Raw genomic sequence first — 13,323 nt, 5'->3', positions numbered from 1 at the left:
AAATGAATGCTTTTCATGCAAAAAGGAGTTGAAAAGTTGGAACAAGCCAGAGGAATGCGTCACGAGAAAATTAAGAGCAAGGCACATAAGCAAAAATGGAGAAAAAAGATAAAAAAAGCATAAGTTGCTGAGAAAATACTAATTTGCTTTTTTTTTTTTTTTTCAAAACATATAAGAAATCATAAATAAATCAGCACATGCTTTCAATAGTTTCTGAGGTTTTAAAAAGGCAAACTATGTTTAAATTCAGGTTATTTACAGAGAAAATCGGAGATCTTTCAAGGGATGGAGTAAACGCACAGCTAATTAAAATGCCAGGCTTCGTTGGGCATAAACACACGTTTCTTATTGATTTCAGCTAATAAGATGAAAGTTTGAAAGAAACATATTGCTATTTATCTCCACCACATCAACCTAACCCACACTGGTAACTTGGGGAATTGGAAGAAAAAAGACTCAGGCCCAGGACTGCTGATGGGTCTGGGCCAAATGCTCACCGATGTTTGGCCCAGATAATTTTTGCTGTCTGGGGAAATACACGCATCAAAGAGAATTCTCCAAACTGCTGCAAAGCTGCAAACTTTCTGTAGAGTACAATATATGATTCTTTAGCATCAGAAACAGAGAAGCAGGACCTGACCATAATGGACACCTATGGGCCAAGGAGCACATATCCCTACTTTGAGGATGACAACAGAAAGTCATCATATTTGCTAAATAGATAGCATAAACTAATACTAGCTATAGTCAACATTCACACTTTGATCATATTGACAGGCAATATGTTTAAAAGTGTAATAAATAGACACACAAACGTCTTGGGTAAATAAAAATAATTTAAATCTAAATCTATCACAAGTAGGAATTATTTTGACAAAACTGTATTTATTTAAAGGAATGAGAACTATTACTGGCAATAACATTACTACAACCTCAATTCATAAAATCCAAAGTATAAATCCTATGCATTTTAGATATTAGACACTTTAAACCACCTTTTGGGTTGCAGACTTTCTCAGGATGCTTGGTCAAACCCATAATCAAACACTATGTGGGTGTATGACTCAGGACTGGGTTACCAAAAGATCTCAAAATAGGATGTTGCCTTTTTTTTAGTTCAGCAATGTTTAGAGTGCCACCCTGTAGTCCCAGCTGAAGTAGATTTGAATGAAAAGTCCTGCCTTTGCTGACAAAGCGTACCCACAGAAAACAAACACACATGTCAACACCTGGTAAAATTCCTATAACCACTTATTTTAAAGGCACTGTTTCCAATGAATGTCTCGCAGTCATAATTACCATATGACATTTCTTATACAGTTATTCAAGCAAAACCTTTGCACAGATCATGTCAGATTAAAGCATTCACTACCAAATAAAGGTCAAAAACAACATTTTTCATAACTGTATCTTTGAATAGAGAAATTAGATGTTTATTATTTATGTGCCTATTGTGTAGCATTAGGTCAGAAAGTTATTTTACAAATAGTGCTAAATTGCAAATTGTGCTAAAAAGTCTAGCTAATGTATTCCAAATAATCCATGTACAGATAAACAAATAGGATAAGTAAATAGGATTTTCTGGAGTTTCTACTACAGAAACCTCTGTCGAAAAAGTGTGAAGGGAAAACTAAATCCTCAGAAAACTTTCTAGTCGTATGGTTATCTCTGAGGATTGCATCATCTTCTCATTAGAATGAGCAGGTCTGCACCACTTTCCAGGCATTCAGGGAACTGCTCTACCCAAGCTTTTAATGGAAGCATATCAGAGTTTGGAAAAATCCAGTGAAAACTTCCACATCCTCATTCATTATTGATAACACCATAAGCCTTGGTTGCACTCGGAATGACAAACCTAAACCAGCAGTCGCAAGACGCCCGTAGAATAACGTAGAGTGGAAGACTTGTGTCTGAAATATGAATTATACGTCTTCATGATTGAGTCCTGCTCTGACAGAGCATTGGCGTTTGCCGAGAATAAAAATTAACTTCTGATGAATTGTGTCGGAGATGAATGCTGTCCCTGGTGGGTGGTGAAGTGGAGTGAAATAAAGGTTAGAGGTTCAGAATTGTGTCTCTACTGCACACGTACGCATTTGTGTACTCAATTATACCTCTTAGTCAGTTTAATTAAATTAAAAGCAACATTACCATCTAAGTCGTGAGGTCAGCCAAGGGACTTACATTGGCAGCTCATTTCTCAGAAGTCTTGACCTCAGAAGAAGACGATTCCTGGAAGAAATGCAAGGAAAACTGTGTCAGACATGTCATGCTTTATTTATTAAATTAAGGACAACCTGGGCTGTTTTAAGGTGCACACAAACACCCACACATATACTCATGTAAATTTGCAGACTCAGAGAGAGCTGACGATGAATCTGTGTAGTGCAGTGTTGAGAATCCGTTTACAATAATCAGATACTGAAAAACTGCCCGAGGGCTACTCGTATGCACGCACTGGCCCGCAAAGGAGCAAGCAGCTTCACCTTGATGTCTACTTTACTGTGCCCTACTTCCTCTCTGGTTCCTGCCTCCTGCTGCACCTCAGAGGGAAAAACAAAAGCATTAGCATGCTTTAACAAGTTTCAGTCACTGCAGTCTCTCACTCATCTGCAACTTGGTTGGACAGAAAATGTCTGCGGTGTTAGGGAAGCTAGGACAACGTTCAACTAGGGGTGCCTTTCATCTCTGCAAGCAGGTGTTCACTCACGAAGCTGAGTGATATAGCTGCATTCGTTGGATGGAACAATACTTGGACACAAGATTGAGAGTGTGCACCAAAGTGCCTTTCGACAGCTTCTCTTTATCTCCTGCTGCTGATATCAAGTGGAGGTGAGATAGAGTCTCAGCTTCTTGGCACCACTTTGGCAAGTGCCATATAAAATCTGCGAGGGAACAAATCTCTGGAGTCATGCATCAAAGTGCATCCAAGAACTCTTCTTTTGTATTATGGATTCATCTTTTCCTCATGATTCAGTAAAAGCCCTTTGTTCTCGCAACCTCACAAGTATTAATATATTCAGCATGTTGAGAGGCACAAACTTGATGCTAAAATTCATCGTTTCATCCCTTTATTCAAACTGAATTCATATGATATTTAAAACTCCTCCACAATCTCTTTAGAATTTGAAATGATGCCAAAGTTGAAGGTTTTCAAGATCTGTGTGCAACCAAAACAGACAAATTGAGTGCAGTAAAATAAAAAATCACTAACACCAAATAATTCCCATCTGTTAGAAAATAGATCAAGGTCATAGACTCTATGAGAAACTCAGCTGTCTATCATATTTAGAGCCTTAACATCTTCTCTATACAATAAAACCAAGCTGTTACAGATTTAAGTGTCTAAAAGACCACCTATTTAAAGAGTCTGAATTGACTACGTGGATGTAATCATGAATAGCCAGTATTAATGTATTTTTCCCATATTTAATGATCTACCAATCATTTGGTAATGGCAACTTAGTCCTCCCACAGTCTTAGCACCACATTCAGGAAGAGCGCAGCAGATGTCATGGTCAGACAACAAGAAAGAGGTCAGGGTGTTCCGTCAGTCTGTCAGTCCCCGAAACTACCAACAATAATAAAACTTGTAAAAATGCATATGGGATCAGTGTGACCCCACTGGGTCTGCACACTAGGGGTGTAACGATTTCTCGAATGATTCGAGTGCCTTGATTATTAAAATTCCTCAAGGAAAATGTATCTGCCTCGAAGCTTTTTATTATTTAGCGCACTGTGTTCCGGCCGGATCATTATTTGTGTTGGGCAGTCCGCTCTCTTCCCCCTATTACTTGTTCCTATGTGCTAGCAGCATAACTGCAAATTCGCCGGGTTCCTATCAGTTTTTTGCAGGACCAAGAAGCATTTTGAAAATGACTGATACAACGGTTGGAGTACGGAAAACTGCGCGGTTGTCGTTTCATGGTGAACGGTGTGAAGGCTGCTGCCGGTGTATTTATACAGGAGAGATTACAAAAGACTAAAGAATGTTCTTACCATTATTGCTGCAACATTTGAGTACCAAATTAATCATATTGCTGCTTAATTGTGGAACATAAGGTGAATCTAATTTCTGACACACATGCCATGTCTATAGAAAAAGCTTGGCTCTTCAAAATTCTTCATTTCTAGCCCTTTAACAATATAATGCTGTAGCCCTCAGTTAAGTCACATATAGAAGAAAACTCATTACAAAATGTCAAGTTTCTCAGTTACATGATTCTGAGAAGTCAAGAGACGATGTGTCTACCCTGATCGTACAACACATCTGTGAAACAATTGAAAGTAGTTGCACAATTGTTGTTACCTTTGATTTTTTTTTTTGGGGGGGGGGGACAGAATCAACAAACGCAAAACTCAAAAGCGCTGTGACCTTTTACAATAAAATGTCAAGAAAATTGCAAAAACAAGCTGCCACACATACATGCACACCCTAACAGTGTGAAATGCTGTCTGCTATTGGCGTCAAAATGTTGCTCAAAAGGGTCTGAATAATAAGAACAAAAAAATAACCCAGCGTAGACATATCAATAAAAAATGAATTTATTTGACATGGTAAAAGTAGCTGTAAAGAAAGCAGGACAGGCACTGACAAATACAATAAACCTTTATGGATAAAGGTAATCCATCATTCTCTTTTCTATGTACCAGCGAGGCATTAAGATTCCCTTCACCTACTCACAGAACAGATTCACCATTTTAAGCTCCTTCATATAGCTTAGGTGAACTTGAATAAAAGACAAATGAAAGGCACTTCAAAGAGTTTTTAGGGAATGAATTGTGAATGGGATTCATGCCAAACTACTCCTGAATGGCTTCAGTGCCTACTGCAGATTTGAGAGATTAATGTCGAACTGCACTTCACGGTGCTGGGTTTGTTGGGGTAAAGTAAAAATAAATTAGAAATGAGATTGGGAAACTGATTGAGGTATCAGGCTGGGGATCTGCTGATTGGGCTCTTTATGTAGGGAATGCATTATAGATGTCTGCTCAGAGCCTAGAGGAAATATCTCTCTCTGTTAGAATGCTGTGGACAGCATTCACTCATGCACTGCAAGTTCTGCTGAGAAATGAAAGTATTCCTGTTGCCAGATGTTGACCCACACTGTGGTTGGCTTTTGGGCCACCTTTGATTTCTGAAGATTTTTCTTCAAAGACCAAGACATTTTTGACATTTAAAAAAAAAACTTTCTCTTGAGCTATTGTTCAATGGGTTCAGGTAAAAATTTCCTTGGACATTCACTGCTGACACCTATTTTATGAATTGTTTTAAGCATGATCAATGAAAACACCTTAGGTAACTAAGCCTAACAAGTTTTTAATTGTGACTCTCTAGTCTTTACTATTTCATCCATCCATCCATCCATTTTCTGTTCACCCTTGTCCCTTAATCTGGTCGAGAGGGTTGCTGGGGTCCATCTCCACCAGGCGAGAGGGGGGGTTCACCCTGGACAGGTCGCCAGTTTGTCGCAGGGCAACACAGAGACATACAGGACACACAACCATTCACACACACACTCACACCTAGGGAGAATTTAGAGAGACCAATTAACCTGACAGTCATGTTTTTGGTCTGTGGGAGGAAGCCGGAGAACCCGGAGAGAACCCACACATGCACAGGGAGAACATGCAAACTCCATGCAGAAAGACCCCGGGCCGGGAATTGAACCCAGGACCTTCTTGCTGCAAGGCAACAGCTATTCCAACTGCTCCACTGTGCAGCACCTCTTTACTATTTTATATCTGTAAAAGAGTAAAGCACATCTGGACCCTGCAACAATACAATACAGTGTGATTTTCCTTTCATCTCTGACAATGGAAAGGTCCAAAGTTCATCTTTCAGACTGATTTTGAAATCCAATTATATGAGGAATCATCAAGCATGTAATAATTATTAAGTAGCTCAGCATGTAAATGGTCCAACGGGCTGATTAGGCATTGTAGAAGCTGTACAAGGCTGATGGGGAACAGGCTGGTGAAAAGGCCAGCAGACGTGGGAGCCCTTCAGAAATCTGTTGGGCCATTTCATGAAGACGAGCACAAGAACTTCTCCTGCTTATACAAGTTGTAGTGTTGAGGAAACAGATGGGAGGCTTTATAAGTGTGACTGAAGATGAAGTGAAGCAGTGAGGCAGCTCCTTCGGAAAAAGCCACACACTCATTTCACCCGAATCCCTGACTGCTGTAATTATGTTAGTCACTTAGGAGCAGGCAACAGACCCAGAAACTGGTTCCCATGGGGGCACTTTAACAACCTAGCCTGGGTGTGTGTGACATCAAAACATGTGGTTATGTTACCTTCATTTATTAGTTTTCATTTGAAAAGGACCCCTTTGAATCACACTGACCTTTGTATAAATAAAGTTGAGTGACAGTTTATCTTAGAGTGAGTAAAAGCAAAGAACATAATTTCCAATTGTAAATCTATTTGTTCCAGAAATAGTTAATTTATGTCTGGTAAACAAAATGTATATTAAGACTTTCATGAATATCTATTAACTAGGTTTTCCAAGAACATTACCCCTCCCATCATCATGGATCAGTCAGTTGTGGGGGTATAATAGACTTTTGCAAGTACCCAGTTTCAGCCATGTGTGTTTGGATGAATTAATAGTAAAAAAGGCTCCAGAATTTTGAGGGCAACATTCAAAAGACAAATTTAGCTGATCAGCAACACACTTTACAGTTTCTGATCTCATTTGTGAAGCCCTGTGTCAAATTCAAAATTTACTGTCCCAACCTACACTGTATTGTTTATGTTTTACAACATTTAAAACATTTTTAAACACAATTTGTGATTTGTTAATATTTTTATCAAACATTAGAAAAGTTATATTTCAGAAAACACTAAAGTCTGAGTGGTATTTGCAGCCTATACATAAAGACAAAAAAAATGATATTTCCGGCATTAGGACCTCCTTAGATGTTCTAAATGTCAGTATTAAGAGGAGAAGTTGCACCTACACTAAATTATTACAAATTCTTTAAAATTCAGCTTGTGATTTATGAAACCTTTGTTTAGGAAAACAAAACCATTGAGATTGTTAAGTTTTCTTGAAAAAAATGTAAAACATAATTTTGTCTCATTCAGATGCACCAAATAAATCAATCATTTCATAAGCTCATTGCATTGTAACACCAGTATTTGGTGTCTTTGAATGAGATCCCACTTGGTTAGCAATGAATTAAGTGGTATTTTCCTCTTTGTGTGTTGTGTCCTGGCAGAGTTAGACAAACAGTGTGGTGGGCTGAGCTGGCTTGCAGTGTTGGTGGCAGACTTACTCTACCAAAGTGGGAAAAATACAAGTTTGCTCTTGTTTCACAGCGGACTTTATTGAATTATGTGTGATTCAGAAAGCCAACTGGACAGAAAACATCTGCAGAGGTGACGCCAGACAACATGTGTAGTTTAACGGTGGGTATTATGTAAAGTTAATTTCTTTTGAGCCTTACATCATGTTATGAAACTTACTGCAAAATACTTGAAGGATTGCTTTGATTCTTTCATGCATGTTTGATGAACCCTTGAACGTCCCCTGGAAGCCATTCGGGGTGCCTAAACTCTTGCTCTCACCAAGCGCCGTCAAGAAATCCACCCATCTTCATTTGAACAGCTCACTAACCCACCCAGAGAAAACCCACGTTCTGAGAAGTGCAGTAAGAGCACATCAGAGCAAGGAAAAGATTTTCTCTTTTTATAATACATTGAATTTGTGCATACAATGTCAATTATTGCACAGCAGCAATATCCACTTGAATCTCTTAGAAGATTAGAAATCTAAAAGTGGGATGCTGAATTAATTAAACCAAAGGATGTGATACATCCCCATATCAGGAATATCCCAATAACATTGCAAAGCTCCAGTTATATTCTTATTAGACCATCAAAAATAAGATTCCAGAAAATCTTGTGAATATCATCTTTATCCCATCTTTGTGTTTTCATTAATACCCGCTCAAAACCAGCATGAGACTTTGACCAAACCAAATGTAGATCTTGTAATAGTTGTGTCCTAGTCCGGGATTCTGCATGTGTTTCAGCTTTAAGTGGCAGACGGTATAAAAGGAGACTGCTGGTCTGAATGCAGACTGACTGTGAAAGCAACATGCCAGCTCTGCAGGATCTGGCTCAAAAGGGAAATACTCTGCCTTTCAACTAACAAACACACACACACACGCACGCACATGCACACACAGTCAGGTAAATGCACAACAACATGAACCCTAAGAGATTCACCTGCACAGACCTGCACATACACACAGCACTAAAGAAGACCAGGAAGTTAAGGCAGACAACACCTGTCGCTCTGTCTGGCTATCCTTCTGCCGCTGCACAGGGGAGAAAAGTGGAAAAGAGGGAAGCTGAAGCTATTCTCTTTTTTTGAGCAACACACATATACATGCTTAGCAACATAGATGACCACCATCTTGGGCTTCATTGACAGATGGGTGAACACAGCATAGAAAGAGCGGGGGTGAGGAGCTGAAAATATAATCTTGCATGGCTGTCTTCTAATTGCCTCAGTGCAAAAGTGAGTTATTTGATAGCTGCTTAATTAACTGACTGAAGGTGTCATGAAGTCAATCCTAAAAGTAAATTTATTGCTAAGCAATGAAAGTACAGTTTTTAATACAGAGTTTATTGTCAGCTTAGATTCTAAGACTTGTATGTATTTGGTGAATGGATGTGTTTGCATCTAGTTATACAATCCTTGTTTTCTTTCGTTTTAGAAATGCTTAATGAGGGATTAGTCTGAGCTGCAGCCAGTATTTAATAAGGATATCCTCTGCTCTATTACTGGTTCACACTAGCCTACAAACAGTCTACTCCCGCTCCCTCAAACTGGCTGACTCTTCTGGCACATCAGACAGCTGGCTGTTTTTCACATATGAGGGGAATGAATGTCATCAAGCAGAACTCCTCTGCAGGGCAGGCATGCCAAAAATCTAGAGCAGGTGCATGATTTTATCGTCATAAATCCGATAGAGATCTTAATACATACAATCCAATGTCAGGAAGCAGGAAGAAAGTTCACTTGCAAAAACATTCACATTGCCTAAACCTTTACACACTTTGTTCCGTTACCAAATGTTACAAGCAAAATCAGAACATTGCATTTTGCTATAATTTCATGTGATTAGACGAGCAAGAAAAAGGCTTAGAACATTTTTCTTCAGCTAAAAATGTGAACATTGTGGAATGTATTTGGTATTCAACAATCTACGCCCGGTGTCAATACTTTGCATTACCGCCTTTTGCTGCAGATATCTAGAGTCCTTTTGGTATGTCTGTCTCAGCTTTGCTCATATCAAAACAGAAATTTCTGCTCATCCTTTGAATAATAACTCAGTCAGATACAGATGCCACAGATTCACAGTTGAAATTACATCTGGACTTTGACTGGGTCATCCTCACACGTAAATAAGATATTGCAGCCCCAGTCTTCAGTCTTTCACATGGTCTCGCCTACGATTGTCTTATCAGATCTATGACTGTTGTTCATCATTCTGCAGTATGTAAGGTTTTGCCTATAAGCAGACACATTTAAGTTTGGTCTCACCTTAGCAGAAATACTTTTTCATGCATGTATGCTCTATGTTCAAGTGTGTTATCTGAAATGTTGCAATGTGAGTCTTGGCTCCAGCCTCAAGTCATCTGCAGTATTGCCCTGTATTTAGCTCTATCCATCATCCCATCAAGTGGGATAGGCTTCCCTGTTCTTGCTGAAGTAAAGCATTCCAACAGGATAATGCTGCCAGCACCATGTTTTACTGTAAGATTGGTAAAGTGGAAGGTTAAAGTAATGTGCAGTGTTGGGTTTAGTATTGGTGTTCTTTCTGGGATATTGGGCTAAAAGAGGCTGAATATAAACACACTCCACACTTGTCAGATTTTTATTTGTAAAATAAAGAAAAAAAAAACCATTTAAACAAATCATTCCTTTTTCTATTCAATTCACAATTACTTGCAAAAATATTAAAGGGGTATGATGACATTTGCAAGGCGCTGTAAGTCAGCTAACTTAGAGCAATTATTTAAATGTACAGCATTATTTCTAAAAGCTTTCCATCTGTGTCCGAGGTAAGACTGGCCGTTAACCCCGTCTCCTCAGTTAAGACCTCAACAAGCAGAAAAATCGGCTTGTGAAAGAGTTAGGCACAGTCTAGCAATCTCAGCTTTTCTCAGTGCCTTCAGCAGCGCAGTTCCTGGTTAGACCTCCAGCCAAGCCGTGTAAAAAAAGCAAGACAAATTCATCAGCAAAGCCATTACAGGAACACCAAAGCATTCTCTTACTCAGCAAGCCTGCTCGGTATTCTCATGGATAAAGGCAATAAGCCACAGGTTTACAAGTGATCACATAAGGCCGACCACTGTGTGTGAAAGTGTGTTCTTGCTGGTAACAAGATTATTTCCCATGTCTGGATGGGGCCTCACTAAATAAATATAGCCAGAGAGAGTTGGGAGAGGTCTCAGGGAAAATAACAACGCAATATGAAACCCCGGGTTCCTCTTAATCTGGCAGGTAGCATCCATTAAACTGCAATTACTTTTATTAAGCTCTCTTTGCTGACGTTATTGCAGGGTGAAGCTCAGTAGACAATTTTAAAGCCCCGCTGGGAGACATAGATTCACATGTGTAACCGAATCGGGTGCATTCAATTATGACCCATTGAATGCCCATAGCATCACCGATGACTTGATAAATTGAATTAGCAATAATGTTGCCTGAAATATGGTTGACGATAACACCGACATCCTGTGGCAGCGATATGTAATTCAACACCTTGTTTATCAGTTTTGAAGGCCTGCCGGAGGAAAAAGGTCGACCCTCCTTCCCTCCCCGCCCCCTGCTGTATTGTTACACTTGGACATTGCGTCATGGGCTCCTTTATGAGTTACAAGCTGTTTAAGAGCAGAGAATGGGGGAGAGAGACAGGAGAGAAGGGCTAGACGACAGCACCGTAAGTGAAACAAATGACATGCTTGAAGCACCTGACCAGACAGCTCAGATTTATGGGAAACGAAAGGTGCGTCGGTGTCAGTCAGGAGTCTTTGCGCGAGAGGAGCGAATTGAATTTCCCAGAGCCAAAGAAGACAGATGCATACAGACAAAGATACTCTGCCTCCTCTGCCGTCTGACACCTCGGAGAGGTCAGTGAAAGGGCAGCGAGCACGTCACGTTTAACAGACAAACAAGGAGGGAGGAGTGGCACGTTGGAAAGTAGGACGAGAACAGAGTGGGCTACTGTAAAAACCCATGGGATATTCAAGGATAAAGAACGACCACTCAGAATGAGGGCAGAGTGCCGCGTTTACTGAGCTGGAACAATAGCCTGTTAAACCAGCGTGACAGCAAAAGGTCAGGGTGCGTGTTTATATGCTTTCATTTAAGTCTCATACAATTTTATGCTGCATAGCGGCAATAAATTCACCTGCTGTATGAAAACTGCTATTTTCATCTTTCTGTCCCCCCACAAGCAGCCTTGCATATAAAGCATTTTAAAGGATGCTGAGGCAATAGAGATGATCAAATGCCAGACATCTTCATGACATACTGGAAGCCTGATGGGTGACTCACTGACATGCAGTTAATTTAAGCTTCTGTGAGCTTGAAATCCCCAAAGACAGGATGTATCAGAGTCCTAATTATATCCTAGTTTGACCTGGAAATGAAAGCAAATAATTGTAATAAACTTTTATTTAATTCTTTTGGAAGTTCCCTCTTCTTTGCAATCCACAATCTAAAAAACAAACAAACAAAAAGCAATCTCGTAATATTTATCATGCTATTTTCAGAGATAGTGCCAAAACATAAGCAGCTTCTGCACACTTCTAGAGGTGAAGAAAGAGGGACAATTGGCCATGCAAGCTTATTTATACTGTACAGCCAAAGACTATTTTCATAAGATGCGAGCTCCACTGTTTTGTTTTTTCTTTTGACAAATCTGGACAATCTCTGAGCCATAGCGAAAGTTCCTGCTGTGGATCAGAGGTAATCTGATTTTCTGCGTACCAGTGTGCAGCCTTTCCTTCAAGAATATTTGATTTGCTCATACTGGAAAAAGAAAACATTTATTTATGTCAGTACAGGAGACTATTTTGTTAGCAGACCAATCTGCTTAATAAAACTGAATGCTAACAAAGATATGAATACAATACCATCCATCCATGCATCCATTTTCTGTTCACCCTTGTCCCTAATGGGGTCAGGAGGGTTGCTGGTGTCTATCTCCAGCTACGTTCCGGGCGAGAGGCGGGGTTCACCCTGGACAGGTGGCCAGTTTGTCGCAGGGCAACACAGAGACATACAGGACACACAACCATTCACACACACACTCACACCTAGGGAGAATTTAGAGACACCAATTAACCTGACAGTCATGTTTTTGGACTGTGGGAGGAAGCCGGAGAACCTGGAGAGAACCCACACATGCACAGGGAGAACATACAAACTACATGCAGAAAGATCCTGGGCCGGGAATCGAACCCAGGACCTTCTTGCTGCAAGGTAACAGCTCTACCAACTGCTCCACTGTGCAATACAAATAAATAAAAACAAATCTTATCTAGGGACAGATATTGCTCAATACCAATCTATTACAGAAAAAAATTGTTGAATTTACTTAAAACATTTCTTTTTTAAAACATAGACAGAAATGTACTGAATTACACATTTATGTGGTAACTTTGCACCAGTAAAGCACACGTCAATACACCATTGCTTTACAAAGACGGTCAAACATGTAGAAACAACCCAACTTTAATTTGTTCAGTCAATGCAAGTGGTAATACATTTTCTCATTTTAAGTTTTAAAAATATAAAAGATCAGTTATGTTTGTTTTTCAATGCACAGCTATGCTTTGTGTTAGCTGGTCACATAAAATATAAATAAGACGCATTAAAGTTGGTAATTTTGACTAAATGTAAAAAATAAAAAATTAAAATAAGTGGCATGAATATTATGCAAGGCACTGAAATAATATATCTTTTGATTTTCTTACTTCAGTAACTGTGCAGTGCTGAAACACTGATTAGTGATCAGTGCAGGAGCCTTCGTCCCGGATGAAAAAAAATAACTCGGGCTGCATACAAATGTACAGAAATCTCTATGGCGCTCTGATGTAACCTTTAAATTTCCTTTCAATCGATTCACTGTGCCTGTGACGTGGCTGGCATGTCATATCACACCTGGCTGTGCAGGCTCTCCCTGGTGTTGTTGGAGCCAACAGTTTGTGTGACATGCAATTTGATAATAAATACAGCCACAAAAAAAAAGATATGCTTTACGGGTTGATGTGTTTAAAATTTGTTGCCTTCC

The 13,323-nt window shown here is 39.5% G+C and overlaps 1 protein-coding gene across 9 annotated transcripts in view; it reads right to left on the bottom strand.

Annotated features, from left to right (window-relative positions):
- The window catches only part of dlgap4b (discs, large (Drosophila) homolog-associated protein 4b), a 109,543-nt gene that overhangs the window by 43,886 nt on the left and 52,334 nt on the right, over nucleotides 1-13,323 (bottom strand). For 8 of the 9 annotated variants that reach the window (XM_044121654.1, XM_044121655.1, XM_044121647.1 and 5 more), the window contains exon 3: nucleotides 2,185-2,232. The gene's annotated coding sequence lies outside the window, so the exon portion shown is untranslated. Of the gene's footprint in view, nucleotides 1-2,151; nucleotides 2,233-13,323 lie in introns of all 9 variants that reach the window. The other variant, XM_044121648.1, reaches the window with a different exon arrangement.

The sequence above is a fragment of the Gambusia affinis genome, linkage group LG07 (genome assembly GCF_019740435.1).
Source record: "Gambusia affinis linkage group LG07, SWU_Gaff_1.0, whole genome shotgun sequence".
NCBI classification, from domain to species: Eukaryota; Metazoa; Chordata; class Actinopteri; order Cyprinodontiformes; family Poeciliidae; genus Gambusia; species Gambusia affinis.
This window is presented reverse-complemented; position numbering and strand designations above follow the sequence as displayed.